General features: G+C 43.7%; 1 long non-coding RNA gene across 1 annotated transcript in view; it reads left to right on the top strand.

The window, feature by feature from the left end:
* Positions 1–16: 16 nt before the first annotated feature.
* The window catches only part of LOC310756546, a 40,733-nt gene continuing 20,480 nt past the window's right edge, over positions 17–20,269 (top strand). The window contains exon 1 of the long non-coding RNA XR_014544924.1: positions 17–630. This is a non-coding gene — a long non-coding RNA (uncharacterized lncRNA). The remainder of the gene's footprint in view (positions 631–20,269) is intronic.

Genomic DNA, 20,269 nt, shown 5'->3' with positions numbered 1-20,269 from the left:
GAGAAGTAAATGGGGCGCGTGTGAAAAAAGTTACCAAGTGGGGTCCAAAGGCCGAGAAAGTGCGAGCAAGAGGTTTGCCCAGCACGGGTGGAAACGGAGGTGCCTCCGAAGGGCAGAGAGGTCCTCCCAGGGCGGGTGCGACGCGCTTGCCGGGTGAGATAGGCAGGCAACGCAGAGAGAATTCGGCTCCCGCAGTTTCGAGCCAGATGCATTTAGGGCATGAGTGCAAGACTGGTATGCTGAGGGCGACGCTTTGCATGGCGAGTCCCAAGACCAGAGGAGCCAACTGCTAGGGGTTTAGGTCCCTTTGGCCCCCCGGTAAAATATTTGAGGGCCCCCAAAGTTGATGGACATTGCCATTAAAATAGTGTGATCGATTATGCAGGGCGGACCTTACCAGGACCCATGGGCTTAGCCAGTATTTATGTTAGGGGGAGCAGAACAGAACTATCAGCAGTGCAGTTGGTTAAGTATTTTTATTTATTTACTTGATTTAGGGGGGCAGTTGCCCCCCTGGCTGCCCCCCATATTTTATTCGTGTTGGTACCCCAGCCCAAAATGATGGTGTGGAACTTGTCCGTGAAGTCCAACCCAGCAACTCTATTCCACAGCCTCGCTTTGAAATCTTTGGTAACTTTGAACTATTTGTTTCCTGGGAAACTGAAATACTGGTTTCAAAAGGTCTTTGGACTGACTAGGTGTGTGCCCCTTCAGCATGTCTGTCTCAGTGTGGAGGTAAAGCAAAGTAAAAGGTAAAGGACCAGTCAAAGGCGACTGTGGGGTGCGGTGCTCATCTTGCTTCAGGCTGAGGGAGCTGGTGTTTGTCCACAGACAGCTTTCTGGGTCATGTGGCCAGCATGACTAAACTGCTTCTGGTGCAACAAAATAGCATGGCAGAAGCCAGAGTGCACGGAAACGCCGTTTCCCTTCCCGCCACAGCGGTTCCGATTTGTCTGCTTGTGCTTTTAAACTGCTAGGTTGGCAGAAGCTGGAACAGAGCAACGGGAGATCACCTTGTCGCACGGATTCAAACTGCTGACCTTCTGATCAGCAAGCCCAAGAGACTCAGTGGTTTAGACTATAGTGCCATCCTCTCCCTGTGAAAACAAAGTAGTGGAATCATCATCCTAGAGATAATAGTCCTGTTCAGAGGGTCACATCCATGTGTACAGTAAATTTGTGGAATGGAGATGGGAACCTCATTTGCTGGCCCCACCCTTAAGTGGCCATGTGTTCCACTTGCCCCCAACATCTGTGTGATGTGTGAAAAGGGAGCTTTATTTCTTATCCAAAAAATCTACATAAAATCAACATAAATGACATCTATAAAACTACAGGTGCACTAGCTTTTGGAACATGCGAATGTCATGCCCCTAATATAATGGCACAGGTAAACTTCAATACGGATTATAGTGCCAAGCCCTAACACAACGCAAGGATGTTGTGAGGGCAGCCCAGATAACATTTGCAAAGTGCAGCCTATCCAAAAATGCCACCAGTCTGGTCTTGTGGGTGGAGAATTAGTTAAACTTTGAGTAATCTGAGTTCATATTCCACAATACGCCCCTTGCTTTTCAACTATTTTTCTTCAGGAGTAAAATCACCATACTATCGAAAAATGCTGAATGTTTAAAGTGGCAATCCTATGTATACTTCCTGAAGCTGGGTAGCCAATGTGGTGCCTGGCTCCACTGCCCAATGTTGTTGGACTCAAGCTCACATCAGCCTCTGCCAGCCTGGCCAATGGTTGGGCATGATGGGAAGTAGAGTCCAACAACATCTGGAGGTCACCATATTAGCCTTCCAAGTCCTTGGAAATGAGTTCTATTGGACTAAGTTCTGAGTAAATGTGCATAAGATTGGCTACACATCTGCTGCCTGTACAAGGGATGCTTTTTGCTAATACTGAATCAATCCCTCCTTGATGCACATGGCTATGTCCTCAGTACTATGCCTGCTGGCTGTATGTGTGATGCACTTTTTCCTGAGTGCTTCATCTGTCGTCAATTTAATCTTAGTGTGTGGGGCGAGTTTCTTCTGTGTTGTTAAAGTGATCAAAGCATCGGGTGCAAGAAGGACAAACCAATTGCATGCCAAAGCTTTTTTTTTTTTTTTTACAGAAATGGGTGTGGACTAGGGTCTGCCTGAAGGGCGTGTGCTTATGTGTTGTTAATTTCATCCCAAAGTATTTGAACTCTTGTTTGAAAGCACATGCTTTGGCTTAATAAATGACACGACCAAGATGCCCACTACTAGCCCTTATACACCCAGAGGGATTCCCAGCTTCTGGGATTCATTTTAAGGTTGTCACTCCTTCAGTTGTGTGATGGAGCATTCTGCTATGTGCCTTTCAATGAGACATTCAAATGTGAAGGAATTTATGTCAATGAACAAAGTCAAATCACAAACACGTTTTCGGCCAGGGACATGCTGGGGCTGAAAACACTATAAAATGTTTCTGTAATATAATCCAGATGTTTGCACTTTATGGTGTTCCATGAGCTAACTGCCGGTTTGCTTTGGCAATTGTGTCCTTTTTAGGAACCTGCAGCTGATGTGTGGACATACAAAATTAGCTGGTAGTATAAAATCCAGATATGTACATCCTCTACGCCATGCATTTCATAAAGTCATAGAATTGTAGAGTTGGAAGGGACCAGGAGGGTCATTTAGTCTATCCACCTGCAATGCAGGAATCTTTTCCCAATCTGGGGATTGAACCCACACCCCTGAGATTAAGAGACTCATGCTCTACCAACTGAGCCATCTCATTTAAAGCACTTCCAATGTATATTTAAAGCACCCCCCCCTCGCAATCTTAGGAACTGTAGTTTGGCACTAAGAATTGTAGCTCTGTGAGGGGCAAACTACAGTCCCCAGGATTCTGTGCAGGAATCATGTGATTTTAATGTCCATTTGATGTGCTTTAAATGTATGGTGTGGATTGCGATCCACAAACCACCAAAGCCAGAGTAGCTTCCCACAGATCACAGTACAAGCTACAACAGGACCAATTTATGACCAAGGAATTTATTCTCATGAACGCTTTAGTATTCTCCCTACCTCTGCATCACATAGTAGCAAGGCAGGTGTGCTCCTCTGCCATCCTGGGCTGAATTCAGCACAGGTTCTCTTTTAACAAGCTACTGCAAGCACTTCAGCAGCTATATTTGTGTTGTCATGTCAAAAGGCGGGGAAGGGCTTGGTAGAGTTTGCATACAAAAGGTCCCATGTTCAATCTTGACATCTTCAGGTAGGACTGAGGACTTCAGCCTGAAACTCTGGAAAGCTGCTATGAGTTAGTGTTAACAACGCCCAGCTAGATGGACCAATGGTCTGACTCAGTAGAAGGCAGCTTCCTGTGTTCTAAGGTGATCTACATCAGGCGTAGGCAAGCTCGGCCCTCCAGATGTTTTGGGACTACAACTCCCATCATCCCTGACCACTGGTCCTGTTAGCTAGGGATGATGGGAGTTGTAGTCCCAAAACATCTGGAGGGCCGAGTTTGCCTATGCCTGATCTACATGATCTCTCTGTGCTGACATAGCTGAGATTAATCAGGTGCTTGATTCTCTACCTCTTTCCTGTGGCCCCCTTGACCTATACTGGTGACTGTATGATAAAAATATCTGTTGAGTTGACTCATGTAGAACTAACTGTATAATACAGCCACGGGGGTGGCACTGTGGTCTAAACCAATCAGAAGGTCAGCGGTTTGAATTCCCGCGATGGGGTGAGCTCCCGTTGCTCAGTCCCAGCTTCTGCCAAGCACATCAAAATGCAAGTAGATAAATAGGTACCACTCCAGCGGGAAGGTAAACGGCGTTTCCGTGCACTGCTTTGGTTTTGCCAGAAGTGGCTTAGTCATGATGGCCACATGACCCGGAAAAACTGCGGACAAATGCCGGCTCCCTTAGCCGGTAAAGCGAGATGAGCGCCGCAGTCCTAGAGTCATTCACGACTGGACTCAACTGTCAGGGGTCCTTTACCTTTACCTTACTGTTATTGTGTCTTCATTCAGTCATCTTGCAACTGAACATTGCAATAAATATCGAATGTTTATTCAGTATGTTTACTCAAAAGTAAATCCCACTGAGTTCAAAGGGACTCCTTAGTAAGAGTGTTTAGGATTGTACCCTTAATGTGCTGCCTCTTGAGCAACTTGGGGCAGCTCTGAGACAACAGAAGCAATGCAGGTTTGAGCTGAAAACAAAACATATTGTTCGTTAAGAGGCACATGGGCACATGCTTGGCTGCAGCTAAATCTGTTAAGAACTCTTCCGAAGTTACAACTTGCTTGCGTCATGCCAAGAAGAAATTTTGAGCCTCTTCTCACTAGATTGAAACACATTTAATTGATCTTGAAAGGTCATCCTGTGCCTCCAGAAATATTAATCAAGAGTTTTGTGGGATTGCCCCCAGTACAGAGGGAGTCTTCCATATGCCCCAGCAGAATACACTGATCTGAGTAAAAGAATGTAGAAGAAATGTTGGCATTGTACTCAGGTTTGGCAGAATGATCATTCAAGCAGGTGAAAATGGTTGGGAACTGGATGGGATATCTCGGGGTAGGGTTTGTTTGTTTTTTAAATAACCGTCTTGGGTATGCGGATATGAATGCTATTTTTAAAAAACAAAAAACCTGCCTACATTGCAAGTCACTTTTGTCCCGGCTTAGCCCACTTTTTGATTATTTTTAGCTGTCTTACAATTACTACAGCATAGTCAAACTCAGGCTTCTGAGAATTTGGCCCCAGTTTTTGTTTACAACCTTACTTATTGGCAGAACCCAGAATAAGTTTCAGCACTCGCTTTGCTTGCACAGTCTCATAGATGAATTGATGACACCCCATAGTAGAGGCCACTGTTTTGTGCATGCTTTGGGAAGTGTTTAAGGATTCGTCATGCATATGTTCATGTGGACACCTGGCCTCACGTCACATAGCAGATTTCTGCACTGGTACACATCAGAGAAAATGCCTTATGATTAATCTGAAGTGCCGACTGATTTGCATGTAAGAAGAACCCAGCATTTTGTTATATGCCACAGAATGCTTCTCTTGATTAATTTTGCACAGAGATTGACTGGCACAAGCTCATTTAGAGAGTTTTCACATTCACTTCTGGCAAGTGTGGGAGTGCACAGCGGACATATGGAAGGACCTTTTTGTGCATCAGCTGTTGGAATTTATGTCATTATGATGCTTTTCTCCCTTCTGTGCACATGAAAACTCTGATTGATATGATAAATGTGACTGGTATGATAATACTGACACAGAAGAACTTGCTGATTCCTTGGAGAAGGTTCTAAAAGACTTCGGATGGGAATGTTAATTAACTTTCACTTTCAGCCATGTAGTTTGTTAACTCTTTATTTATAGGATCATAGAGTTGTAAGGCTGCCAGTGGATAATCAAAGCCAATGTCCCTCCAGATTCACTCTGAAGCAGGGTATCTTAAACCTGAATTGTCATTTATAGGCCCTACCTTTCCTTGAAATGTCCCTGAAAGGAAAAATCTGGTAACAAAATTTCACCACCAGGAGCTTCAATAAAAGATAAACATGAACATAGCAATGGCATAAAACTAAGCATTTCTGAATGCCTGCACAAAGAAAGACCTTTCCCCCCCAGCTTCCATCAGGAAGTGCAAGATGTGCCTCTAGGGCTAGATTATTCCAGAGATGGTTTGCCACCATGGATAATTTTCTCTCCCTTGTACCTCAACTGGGGCTGTGACCAGTAAGAGAACCGCTCCTGAGCAGCATGATATGGGGTGAGGCATTCCTTCAGCCCCAAGTCATTTAGGGCTTTATAAGTCAACACCGTGACTTGGCCTCCAAAGCATATAGTCTGCCAACGCAGTCCCCTCAATACCTGTGTTATGTAGGCTCATCTAGAAGTACCAGTTAATATCCAAGCAGCTGCATTTTGCACTAGTTGCAGCTTCTGAACTGTCTTCAAGGGTAGCCCTACAGGAAGCATATTACAATAATCTAATCTGAAGGATAGGTAACTGTGGCCAGACTATGACCAGCCAAGGCCCTTGCTGATGTTCACCTTGATTGGCCTTTTCCCCTCTCCTACCTTTCCTGATGTCATGCAAGTGGCTTACCCTGTACATCAGGACTTAATTGGGATGGGCACAGGATATCGGGCATGGAATTCAACTTAAACCATGGGAAAGATGATTAAAGATTGATATCAGATTTACTACATCCAATGCGATTAAAGAGAATATTATGAAAATGATTCATAGATGGCATATAATGCCAGTAAAACTTGCCAAGGTATATAAATCAAACTCCAGTCCCTGTTGGACATGTAAAGATGCTGATGGCACACTAATTCATATGTGGTGGGGTTGTGGGAGAGTGAAAGTGTCTTGGAATAGTGTGCATGAGGAGTTGAAAAAAATGTTAAAAATTTCTTTGGGAAAAAACCCAGAAATATATTTACTAAACTTGCTGGGCAAGGAGATCCCGCAAGACAGAAGAAATTTATTGCTTTACGCAACAGCAGCGGCAAGGTTACTGTTAGTGAAAATTTGGATGAGTGCTCACATACCCTCGAAAGTGGGCTGGTTAAATAAGTTATCAGATTTTATAGAACTGGCAAGACTAACTGTGATAATAAGATACCAATCAAATCAGAAACTAAGATCTCAATGGAAATACTATGAGGAGTATATCGATAAACATTGTTCAAACAATAACATGCTGATATGCTTGGAATAAGTTTGCACAGTATAATCAAACCCAAATGAGAAGAGGAGTAAAGATTGGATAATTAAGTTCATAGATTCGAATTGGAATATGTGCAATGTAGAACGTAGTTTATGGGATAAGGTATGGATGAGAACTGGTGGAGGGGATGGGATGGGGAAGCTGGGTATAACTTTATTATAACTTTTGATTGTTATTATTGGTAGTGGCATTTGTAGTGTCATCTCGTTTTTTCCTTTTCTTTTTGTATATGTATGTTGACTCTTTTTTTAAAAAAAAAGAAAGCAGAAAAAAGGACTTAATTGGGTTAGTGACGCTTCAGCTGATATTGGGAGTCAAGACAGGCTCCTGCCATTACTACAACACTATCTACTTTGATATTGTTGTGCACTTCCTTGATTGGTGAGATCAGGCTTCCTCAACCTCGGCCCTCCAGCTGTTTTTGGCCTACAACTCCCATGACCCCTAGCTAGCAGGACCAGTGGTCAGGGATGATGGGAATTGTAGTCTCAAAACATCTGGAGGGCTGAGGTTGAGGAAGTCTGGGTAAGATGTTCTAGGGACCACACTTCTGAGTTTAGTTTCCTTTGAATAAAAACTTACTGAAGACATGGCTGCTTTGTCATATTTTATTGATTGACATTTATTAAAGCAGAGTGGAAGTAGAAGTAAATAGGCAATCCTATAATGCAGCTCCCCAGATGCTGTATCTATTTTGGCAGTCCCTAGGGTTCAACCCAAATTTCAGTGTGTCCATGTGCTCATTCTCTCTCTCTCTCTCTCTCTCTCTCTCTCTCTCTCTCTCTCTCTAACACATACCTGTTACTGTAATCAGCTGGAGGGTGTCACATTGTGTAAATACTTTATATACATTTATGACATTTGTAATCTAATATTAAATTTGTACTCCATTTTAAATTGCCTATTCTTACTGGCGGGTCTGTTAGTGCAAGAAAGCCTGTTGAGCAGACACACGCTCACTGACAGTCACTTTTGCAGCAATCAGTATTGGAATAGTAGCTCTAGTGAAAGTATATGAAACTTGGCCACTGGGGGAGTCTGTAATACCTCTAAAAAAAAAGCAGTGTATTTGATCAATTGCAATAACAATCAGTTTGCAAAATACATTTCTGCTGGATCTCTAGGGATATTTGTGTATTTTCTCTCAGTGTTTGTGCCAGAGTCTTCTTTTTGCTAGTTTGTATAAGTTTTATTTTTCATTGAATGTTGTTTTACTGTTGGGACCTTTACTAGTAAAATATTTTGTGTCTTTTTAGGAAGAGAGATTTTGTATTGCACAGATTATTGAAACTGACTGTTTTGTGATTTCTTTGATCATTTTTGTTTATTATTTATATTTTGCAATGGATTGCCATTGATAGAAGTGTTGTTGCTAATGTAGCTATTATTAGTTGTAAACTGCTTTGGATTACACTCATGCAGAAATGGGTATATAAATAAATCTGTTCTTACTTTGTTGTACCTTGATGATTGAAGTTTCCAGGCCTTTAAAGTGGACCAACAAGTACCAAAATTCTACTGTTTGACTGTAGACTATCAGAGCTGGGTAACTGTATGTTAGAGACCCCAGAATAGCAGGACTGAGATCTAGTGAATAATCCATCTTCCAGTTAAATTCTGGACACCACGTAGGTGCCGATAGCAGATTCTGAAATTTTATCCTAATTATCTGGCTGTGGAATTTGGCATCAACATGTAAGCAGATAAAAGAGAGGGTTACCGTTGCTTGCAATGTGACGTGATGTAAGCAAAGCCACATCCACAGATTTTCCAGGCTATCTCTGGCACCCAGCTCAGTCCTGCAAACTATTATTTGATCTAATGCAGGGGTAGTCAACGTTTTTATACCTACTGCCCACTAATGCATCTTTCTTGATAGTAAAATTTCCTTACCACCCACCAGTGCTTAGTGGAAGGAGGATTCAGCTTGTGCCGTAGAACCCCCTACCACCCACCTAGAATCCTGAAACGCCCACTAGTGGGCGGTAGGGACCAGGTTGACAACCCCTGATCTAATGGGATGGGAATATTTTTAAATATTGAGCAACTCGCAGGTCAATAGTTCCATGATTCCTTAACTTAAAACAAACTTGTCTGTTGTAACTATCATTTTACCATTCTGGGATAAAGTGGTCCAGTAATTATTTCACTCATTTATAATCAGATCACTAGTTTGGTTTGTCAGAATTTCCCAGCCATCTAAAGCTGTAGTACTAAACTTACTTACCCAAAGAAATCAAGGAGACTTTCTTCTGAGTGAATATGGTTTGGTTCAGGCTGTAAGTAGGGCTATAGATGCTTTCAAACATGTTTAGGTTGGCCATCTTATGGACTGATGGATGAATTTAAAGTCATAGTAACAGGCAGCTTTTAACTGACATGCTTAATTCTGAATGGCAAAATGACAGACAGCTTACATCAGGTAGGCAAGAGAAGATGCTCTAAGATGTCATCAGGCCTGTGGGCCTAATTAGGTCCAGCAGGTGTGGGGCAGGTAAAGACGTTGCAACACTCTGAAATTTCTGGGCTACACTGAAAAGGAAAAACAAGTCACCTGATGTCATTATGATGTCAGGTGACTGATAGGTGGGTAGCCCCACCCACTTGTCAAAGTGGGTTGTCAGGAGTTTAGGATTGGCCTGCTGGGCTGAAAAGGGTGCTTCCAGATTTAAGTGGCAATTTAACCTATGGGCATGTGCTACAGGCAGGTCTTCAAGTTCCTAACGTGGAACTTGGTTGGCTCACTGTGACTAGTCAACTTGAAATCATACAAATCAGAACAAATTAATCACAGTTATTTTTACATAATGGAGTCCATATGTCTAATCAGAGGGAAACACACACATGGCTCAGGGTTCAGGATTTGCTCACATGTCACATCCCACCCCACCCCCCAGCACCACAGGAAGTAAACACTTACTGAGTCTTGGGCTGCGGATTATAGCAGTGAACTTAAAACTGAAATGTATTTAAGACTGTTTGAATACAGTCTAGTGTACTACCTATGGAAAGCTGCTCAAACATATCACACTGGAGAGACCACTGAAAATATTTCTCTCATCACACTTACTAGGAGCTGTGCCTCCAAATGCAAAAGTGCTCTTCTTCCTTGGAGGTTTTTAAACAGAGGTTGGATGGCCATCTGTCATGGTTGCTTTAGCTGAGATTTCTGCATTGCAGGGGGTTGGACTAGATGACCCTTGGGTCCCTCCCAACTCTAAGATTCTGCAGTATGATTCTATGATCTTGCATCGTGTTCTGCCTTGCCTAACAACTCCATGGGGTGTGATGCTGCATCATAGAGCCCACTCACATGTGTTCTGGCTTATGCATTGTGAAACCTGCTCCGATTTGTATTCACTCCAAGATGCAGTGAAAATCCATGGTCCCAGTTTTGAGCAGAATATTAGAATTATTAACACAAGGGAGGTTTGACCTGACATTTTGGTGGCTGTTAATTTTTATTTTCCTTTCTTTTCTTTTCTCTTTTTTAAGAGAAAAGGTTATATTTCTGTAGCTCCATCTGCTCATTTCTGCTTGATTTGTGAGTGATCTGCAGCTTGTAGAATTTGTGTGTGTGTGTGTGTTTGAATAGCAAAAATGCAGCAATGCAGAATAGTTAGTAGGAGCCACAATATTGCAAAGCACTTGGGTAAATGCTTCCAAATAAATTATAAATAAAATCACACATAGGAATAAATAAAGTAATGCTTGAGTCTCACAAGGAGCAAATAATGAGGAAATCAAAGAGAGTAAGCTTTATTTTAGTACACGCCAACGGTGCTTCCTGTTCTTTTCCCATAGCTCAAACGATTTACTGGTATTTATGCAAGACACAGATTTCATTTTCACCCATCAGAGATCATCTTAAAGGAGATCATTGATGCAGCATAATAAAAGCTTCTTAATGGACTTGTGTGCAGAAGCAACAAGCTGCTTCAAATAATGAACTTTCTGTGCTCAAAAATAATTTACAATAATGAATTAATGGATGTGCACAGTAAAAACTTCATGGGGGGGGGAAGAAGCTGTGTATTTCCCCCAACCCCCATCTATATATTATGGATTGGCTAGTGGCATATCCTGCTGAATTTGCGTGCATCCACAGGCTGCAACTTCATGCACTCTTACTTGGGAGTAAGCCCCACTGCAAAAACGCCTCTAGCAAAAGTGAATCTTCCGTAGGTGGCTCTTCCACATTCTGTATATGTCTGTAGTTATTCATTAAGAATACAGCGGCACGTCTTCCCAACATGAACCTGAGACTCTTTTAAGAAGAGTGACCCAAGAAGAAGAGTACAGTGGTACCTCGGGTTACATACGCTTCAGGTTACAGACTCCGCTAACCCAGAAATATTACCTTGGGTTAGGAACTTTGCTTCAGGATGAGAACAGAAATCGTGGCAGTGGGAGACCCCATTAGCTAAAGTGGTGCCTCAGGTTAAGAACAGTTTCAGGTTAAGAACAGACCTCCGGAACGAATTAAGTTCTTAACCTGAGGTACCACTGTATTGGGTTAAAAGCAGAGCTTTTTTCCAGGGAGAACTCGAAGGAACTCAGTTCCGGCACTTCTCACGTGGATTCCAGCACCTCTATAGTGGGCATGTTTGTGAGGTACAGATTGTGTATCCTCCTTATATAAGACGCAGGGGCTGCCCCTCCTCCCCAGATACATTCTCTGGGGACAAGGCCTTATCCCAATAGTGCAGGGATGAGGCACATGTGGCCCTCCAGATGTTGATGGGCTTCAACTCCCATCCTGCAGCCCAAGCCAGCATGACTAAGGGTCAGTTTGAAAGTGTCATAAGGCAAAATGAGGGGGACACACGGAGAATTCAGTTTCAGCTGTGTATTTTGGGGTTGTTGGCTGCTTGTCCCTGGAGATCTGATGGGGAAACAGCAGACAAGTTTTTAACCTACGCCACTACCAGTGCTCAACTTGCATCTCTCTAAATAAACTCCACTATTAGAAAATACCCTAAACCTTTTGTGACTTCCTTCCAAAGGATATTGTTATTGTTGTTGTTAATAATAAATTTATATGCAACTTGTTTGTAAAAAACCAGGTAAATGCTGTCCCCCACCCCGCCACCCGGGACTCCTCACTGTGTAGAGTAACAATACTCAATAAAGGGAAAGGGACCCCTGACCATTAAGTCCAGTTGCGAATGACTCTGGGGTTGTGGCGCTCATCTCACTTTACTGGTTGAGGGAGCCGGTGTTTGTCTGCAAACAGCTTCTGGGTCATGTGGCCAGCATGACTAAGCCACTTCTGGCAAAACCAGAGCAGTGCACGGAAACGCCGTTTACCTTCCCGCCGGAGTGGTACCTATTTATCTACTTGCACTTTGACGTGCTTTCGAACTACTAGGTTGGTGGGAGCAGGGACCGAACAACGGTAGCTCACCCCGTCGTGGGGATTCAAACCACCGACCTTCTGATCAGCAAGCCCTAGGCTCAGTGGTTTAGACCACAGCACCATCCCCTTCCCTTAACAATACTCAATAAAATATTGCAATCTCTATATATGTATACTATGAACTTTCTGAAAGTAAGAGCTGTTCAACAGTGGAACTGTTAGAATATTCCGTTCCACCTTAAAAAGGGGACAGGCTGTTGTGAGTCACAGCCTACGTATTTCCTGTTCACAGGATGTTTCTGTTTTGTCTATAGCTGTTGTTTTTTCTCTGTGTGCCTGGACATCGAAGCAGGCAGTCATGTTTTTTCCTTTGTTCTGACCAACGCTGAATAAAGTTGTAAATAATGCTCTCCTGGGTGCATCTTTCGTTGTGCGAACTCTGCTGAAAGAGCGTGCACAAACTCTGGAATGTGGCAAGCTATTTCTGAGGCTTGTGTTGCTAATTGACTGATACTGCGTTTCTACGGGAGATCGATGGACCGTCCGGAGACGGCGTGGGGGCATGATGGCCTTTGTCTTTTTTTTTTAAAGTAATATTTATTAAGAGTTTGAAGATTACATAAAGAAGTAAAAGAGTTAAACAAAGCAAAACAATACAATACAATACAATACCAAAAAACCAAAAACACTGCTTATCTTAACAAAACAAAAGCGAGAACAGAAACAATTAAAAACACATCCAGTATTTCCATATCTTGTCTTTCATTTACTTCTTTCAACGACCTCCTCACACCTCCCTTTTTTGTATTCCAGTTCAGTTAGCTATTTGCATGATGGCCTTTGTCTCCCTGGCAGTATCCCAACAGGAACATCTCCCTTGGGAGGTTGTGGACACAAATGGTATTGAAAGCTGTCCCAATGGCATCATAAGTGCAAAGCTTGCTGAAAGCCCCATAAAAAGGACGTGTGGAGCACCCCCAGGTGGTGAGAGAAGAATATTCCAAACATTGCTAAAAGACCACTCTTCTTTTTCTAAGTATTTCTCATGGCTGAAAACTAAGCACTGAGTGGTTTTATGGCTAAGTCCCTTGTCCATAATTATGTCCTCTTTCTTTTCATTTTTCATGGCTGTTAGCCTTTTGAACCAAGGATGGGGAACTTGTAACCTATTTGTTCCCCCTTATTTTTTTCCCTGTTTTCTTTTGGCATGTGTTTTTCAGCCTTTCTGATGGTAAGAGCTGTTTGACAGTGGAATCAATTCCCTCAGAAGGTGGTGGGCTCTCCTTCCTTGGAAGTTTTAAAGCAGAGGTTGGATGGTCATCTGCCATAGATGCTCTAGCTGAGATTCCTGCACTGCAGGAGGTTGTTCTAGATGACCCTTGGGGTCCCTTCCAACTCTACAGTTCTATGATTCTGTGACTCTAAGAGTAGTGCAAAAATACATCAGTACTGTATACTGAATTGGACTTGTGATGGTTAAAAAAATGCAAAAAAGGTCAATGTATAATTGTCTTTTAAGTGCAGTCCAGTTCTGCTTTCAAAGTCCACCCATGGTGCAAGAGTTGGAGCTGTGTTTCCAAAGAGCAGTTCTGCATGTCTCATGGCAAAGTGCTTTTGAAGGTGACATGCTTTGAAAAATGGCTTGTGATCCGAGAGCAGGCTGCGTGCATGCAAGCATGCATGTGTGAGCTGTGCAAATGCATTGCTGTTCAAATGAAAACATTCCTCTAGGCATGCACATAGCCTTTGGCTCATGTAAAACAGCCCTATGGAACCTGGCCATACATGTGTTCTCTGCATATGAATGTCCACTCCTTTCTCGCCAGAGGGCACTTTTTTGGGGTTCCTTTTGCATGTTTATGTGATTCATATGCTATACAATTGGAAATTGATTTTAAGCGGAATGCTGAAATTCCTATAGCCTTCAGGAAACAAACATTAGGGTGTGTGCGGGTGTACCTAACTAACTACAGGAGCCAGATGGGGTTTTTCCTGCTGCAGGGCTGCCTTCACTCTTTTACCGACACATAGATCTGGCACTGAATCCAGTGTCTGTTTTCACCCTTTCCTTCATGCTTCAGGCAGGCTTCCAGCTTTTTTCTTACTTTCTTCAGGTGTCTGACATGCTCATTTGATTAAATATTTATTTTGCAATCTCTTTTGTAAAGAGCTGAAGCAATGCTCTAGGTCAGTGGTTCTCATATATTTTTCTCTGGGTCACCCTTTCAGAATAAAAATTGCAACACTGAATTTTTTATTGATAAGAAATACATTGGACAAAACAAAAATAAACAACTCCTAGCAAGATTTGATTTATAACATAAAACACAACTACTTTATAATATGATAAGGCGTGCAGAAAGTACAAAACAATGCAGCTACATAAGAACTCGAATCATTCCCAAAATATAATAATAAATGAGTCTTCTCCTGCACTCTGTTTGAACAGCGATTCTGGGTCAAAACTAGGGTTGTCCTCAGTGTCACTTGATGCTCTTGCTTTCTTGAAAAGATATCTATCCATATTCTGAAAATAACAACAAAAAATATTGATACTATACTACCCTTTTTCTGCGTAGCAAGCCTTTTTTGGGGTAGTAAGCAACAAAGTAATAAATAAATTCAAAGAACTCAGAACCTTGCTCACAATATTGTGACATTTTGGTTGGTCCTAATACAGGTACTGCCCAGCTCTAGATTTTGGAAGTCTTCTTACAGACGAATACAGCTTCCTTGGCTTTTTATCAAACACAAGTGTCGTTGCTATCCAAAGGCTGCCTATTCATAGAGGAAAAAGCTATCAGAGACAACTAGCCATGATGGCTCTGCACTGCCTCTACTGTCAGAGGAAGTACGTCTCTGGATACTTGCAGTGTGCCAGTGTGGTGCCAGTGTGGTGTAGTGGTTAAGAGCGGTAGTCTTGTAATCTGGGGAACCGGGTTTGCGTCTCCGCTCCTCCACATGCAGCTGCTGGGTGACCTTGGGCCAGTCACACTTCTTTGAAGTCTCTTAGCCCCACTCACCCCACAGAGTGTTTGTTGTGGGGGAGGAAGGGAAAGGAGAATGTTAGCCGCTTTGAGACTCCTTAAAGGGAGTGAAAGGCGGGATATCAAATCCAAACTCTTCTTCTTCTCTTCTTCAGTACGTCCCACTTGCAGGTTTCCCATGGGCACCTGATTGGCCACTGTGAGAACAGGCTGCTGGACTAGATGGGCCCTTGGCCTGATCCATCAGAGTCCTTCTTGTTCTTATTTTTCTGCAATCATGATTAGGACTCCTGTCAAACAGACAATTCCACGCTCTGTTAAAAGTTCAGCTTTGAGAGTCTTCCAGACTACAGTGGGGATATCCATTACTGGAAGCACTTCATTTTGTACACTGTGTTCTGCTCGGCGTATAAGCAGCCACGGAACACCTGCTGGCCATTAGAAGATGCACAAAACAGGCTTCTTATGTTTGAGGCAAGCCTGGCCATGTTGAGAAGAAAAGGATGGGGTCTTTGCCAAAGTTTGTGTATGTTTTCTGCCACAGTCACGCTCTGTACACCCTAACCTTAAAAGCATGAATCATATCAGAACCCGGGGCTAGGTCTACCAAATAAATATGTCCCAATCACTGTTTTAGATCAGAAACACGGAGGACTTAATACCCTGCAGAAGCTTCCCCAAAGCTCTATAAAGGGAGGCTCAGTATTTTGTATTCTTTGCCATTCACCCCCACCTAACGCTACTCCTCTCTCAAGGGCGTGATCCAAATCACAAGATATGTAGACAGGATTACCACCACCCCTGCCTCCTCTGTAAGTCAAAAGCTTTGGCTCCTGATCAAAGACTATGCCTACACTAAGAGAAGGACCCTAATAAAAATGGCTTTCTATACAGAGGGACAAAAAGACTTTCTTACACCTGCAGATCTGCAAAGTCATCAGAAAGCAAAACGGGAGTTTTCCTCTTGCACACCCACAGCAGGTTTGATAACTGACTTCTGATTCTGGAGCCCCCATATTGTCTTCAGATTGGGCCTACAGGTATATTTCTGAAACATGGAGACTTATGTATATCATTCAGCAAACTCTGTATTTTTAATGCCTACAAGCAAGGAGATGGGTGTAACTTTGGATGTGTATCTGTGGGTGTTTTTTTTTTTTTTTTTACTGGTATAACCTTATAGCACACATTCAAATGTGTGCTATAAGGCTATATTTATCCATTATATTTATCCCCTATATTTACACTCACTTCAACTGTGCTTAAAGGACTCAACCTTTAACAGTGGCATGAAAGGCAAATAAAGAGATGCATTGCCCTCATAGTTCACCACATTACCATGAACAGAGCACCTGTGTATTCATGCTAGGGCAGAGGCAGCTTCTCCCCTCATCTCTGTTCTAGAAAATGCCAGATACTGAGCTGGGGAAAAAAAGTTTTAAACCCCCACCTTGGGCTTGCTGCCCAGGTTGCCCTATCCTTGTCACGTGGAGATAGTATGTAATTCAGATAGGGTGGGGCAGATGTCTGGCCTTTGCTGGTTTGCTTCTCTCTTTCTGCTGTCTATGTGTCTCCTCTGTCGAAAGCCCCGAGACTTTGCTGCGTTGACCCTTATTAGAGCTAAATAGACGTTAAATAATGGGAGCAATTCTGTTACTAATATAATGGATGCTGTCAAGTGCTGCTAAATGAGGGTGCGTTTCACAGCAATCGTTCTGTTTGTGCGCTTGATAGCCTTTTAATCCAAACATTTTGAGCGAAGCTGTAACCTTGTTGTGATGTGCTGGCTCCATCCCTCCCTCCCCGCTAATCAACCTTTGTTTATGGCTTTCTTTCTCTAAACTGTCTTCCTCCACCACCTGTTTCCCAAGCCAATTTGTTTCTCGTTTGAACTTTAGTCGCCTGCAAGATAGTGTCAAAAGCAATCAGGGCAGAAACAAGCTTTGCTTTATGCTTTGCATAAAATATCTCCGCTAAGCATTCTGCGCGGGAATCCTGGATGCAGCCCTGAGAGGCTGAGATACAAAAGCATTCCAGTGCGGAGTCCCCGAGCCACCATTTGTCTCATCTGCAACCTGATAGCTGCAACATGTGCACAAAAGCTAACAGGGGAGCTCCAGTCAAATGTCACGTTTGCCCACTAGAGGATTGCACTCAGTTTGGCCTGCCAGCACTTGTGGCTGGGCATGAGGCGGAGGCTACCCCACCAAGCCTGCACAAGTTGGGACCCATCATGCAAAACACAGTCCAACAACTGTGGAGCATCTCCACCCACATTGTTCTGCCCAGACATTGAGGTCCAGCTCCGAGGGCCTTCTGGTGGTTCCCTCACTGCGAGAAGTGAGGTTACAGGGAACAAGGGCCTTCGCGGTGGTGGCGCCCACCCTATGGAACACCCTCCCATCAGATGCCAAGGAAATAAACAATTATCTTACTTTTAGAAGACATCTGAAGGCAGCCCTGTTTAGGGAAGTTTTTAATGTTTGATATTTTATCGTGTTTTAATATTCTGTTGGGAGCCGCCCAGAGTGGCTGGGGAAACCCAGCCAAATGGGTGGGGTATAAATAATAAATTATAATTATTATTAACCAGGCATGGCAGCTCACCAAAGTGTGTCTCAGTAAGCTGCTCTGAGCGTATTGGTCCTCAATGTTGCCAGACTACAGCTCCCATCATCCCTGACCATTGGCCCTGTTGGCTGAGCTTGATGGGAGTTGGAGTCCAGAGGGCCACAGGCTCCCCACCCCTGCATTGCAGCATTACCTGAGCATGAAAAGACACATTCAGAAAGGTCAGAAGCCAGGCTAAACACGACCGGCCTTGCTTCTGTGGGTCTCTTCACAAAAGAACAAGAAACCAAGCTGCCTTTCTCTCAAGGCAAGATGCACCTGTATCTTGGTGCTTTCTGTATCTTAGCTGATTTCCATGTCATGTTTGGTATCTTGCTGCTCCTTAAGACTGAAGGTTAGGTATGCTTGGAGCAGGGATGATTTGCTGCTTGAGATGAAGGAAAGTTGGTGCTGCCTCCCCTGACTGGGAGTTGGAACCTAATTCAGCACTAGCAATGGGATAGCATTCTCCACTGAGGCAACAGGCAAGTTTAGGTGGCCCAGGAAAGGCCTCATGGCAGACATGCCTTTCCTATAATGAAGGAGAATGGCTAGGAACAGCCTGCACCGTCTGCCTAACAGTAGGGCTGGCCCTGCCTTGGAGTATTTTCTCTCTCCCTTTTAGGATAGAATCATGGTCAGCTTGAGGATGCAGACATAATTTTCAGCATGCCGCCCTTGTCTTTCAGAACTGCCACCTCTGCACACGAATCCCAAGTGTGCCTCAGAATTTTCTGTGACATTGCTTAGGGTTCTGCATTGCTCTCTCAGTTCATGCTTATACCTTTCCCTGCCTGTATAGCAAAACAATTTTAGCTGGCCCTAGATTGAATTAGGAATATCTAGACTCCTGATGCAAATTTCTAATGGCCCAACAGTGACCTAACCAAGTCTCCTGGGAAATTAAAAACTAACATTAAATAGGGTGATATCATTGTTGGTCATACTCAGAGTATGACTCACTGAGGGCAATAAAGTAAAGTAACAAGTCCATTGGAATCAATGGCTCTACTCTGACCATGTCACATAGGATTTGATAAAAAAAACTTCATAATACTGGTGTAGATCAAGTTTAAATAATATTTGTCAGAGCAGCCATCAGGAACCCTGAAAAGAACAGTGTTTCAGAATGCCGAGAAAATTATGCCAGCAAAAAATATGATTCCCAGGCAGTCCTGGTGCCCTCAGCTGAAAGCTAATATGGCACCCTCAGGTAAATGCTGGGTCCCTGGGGCCCTCTGCTGTTGACAACAAATCTGTTCCCCTCTTCTTCTTTTTTGCCCAGCACTGACGGGAGGAATGGGCTTGTACAGCTGCACTCCACCACACACAATTTGAATTTCCCCACAGTATAACCCATTGTGAGGGTATTCAGGTGGGAGTCTGGTGCTCCTGTCTGCAGCACAGTTGGGCCAGTCAATTCTGGCAGCTCTTAGAGCCCAGAAAGCCACCTGCCTGACAGCAGTATATATGGCACTGAACTGTGCAGGGTTCAAAATGGCAAAGGGGCAAGTTCAGCCAGTTGAAGTATCAAGCCAGACCACCTGTCAACACCCTGTTTGTTGTTGCTGCCGCTGCTGGACCCTCTGCCTACCATCTGTTAAAAAGTGGGTATTTTTTTCTGTTGTATTTTTCCCCCACTCCATTTTCTGGGCCTTTGACACAGCTTTGACACAGCCTTTTGCTGCTGGTCATTCCGTCATGTCATTCAGCCTTTGAATCTCAGGCTTTGGGATGCTGGAGAGAAGTGGCACCTCTACTCTTACCTCTTCTTGCAAGGCTCCTCGATGTTTTCCCCGGCACAGCTGTACTTCCAAGGGACAACAGAGCACCCAGAGGAGAACTGGTGTCGAGTGTGCCCAGAGGAGAAGGGACATGGCATTGGGGGAATCCTGAGAACAGAGAAGCCTGGATAGCTACATTCAGCCCCCAGGCCTGAGGGTCCTTACCCCTGGCTTAAGGGATGTATCCATTTGGTCTTGACCTGTGTTCAACGCCAGTATGAAGAAGTGTGAATGGCACTAGGAAACCAAATTCTCAGTGAAAGGGCTAACTTGTGTAGTGAATCTTATGATTACTGAGGTAGGGGAAGGTGAAGGAGAGGCTGGCTCTCATTCGTCCAATCCAGCCTGCTGCTTTTTGGATAATTGTGTAGAATTTTTCTTTCTTTTGGGGGGGAAAGGAGGGGAGCAGCAGGTGTTCCTGGCTGCCCGGGCTGTAAACTGAGACAGGCCAAAATCCTCGAACCAGCAGTCTAGTAGTAATACACCCACAGGCTGGCCACTCCCTTCTCTTCTCACCCTCTGAAGCTTGACTGTGAAATGGAAGCTGATCATTCCACCGTGAGTGGGTGGCATGCCTGTTATTTTCCCCTGTGCTGTAGACATAAGCAAGGGATGACCTACCAAGCACCTCTACAACAAGGTGGGGGGAGGGAGAGTGGAGGGATGACGGCAGGGAGCTCAGACAGTAGAGTGGACAGCTAAAAATGCCTCCTGATGATGGAAGAGTAAGAGCTTTTGGCATTCATACCTTATGAGACTTAACACTTCTGCTTCTCATGGGATT

The sequence above is a fragment of the Podarcis filfolensis genome, assembly GCF_964270895.1.
Source record: "Podarcis filfolensis genome assembly, chromosome: 1".
NCBI classification, from domain to species: domain Eukaryota; kingdom Metazoa; phylum Chordata; class Lepidosauria; order Squamata; family Lacertidae; genus Podarcis; species Podarcis filfolensis.
Note: the sequence above shows the minus strand (reverse complement) of the source record. Positions and strands in the feature narration are given on the sequence as shown.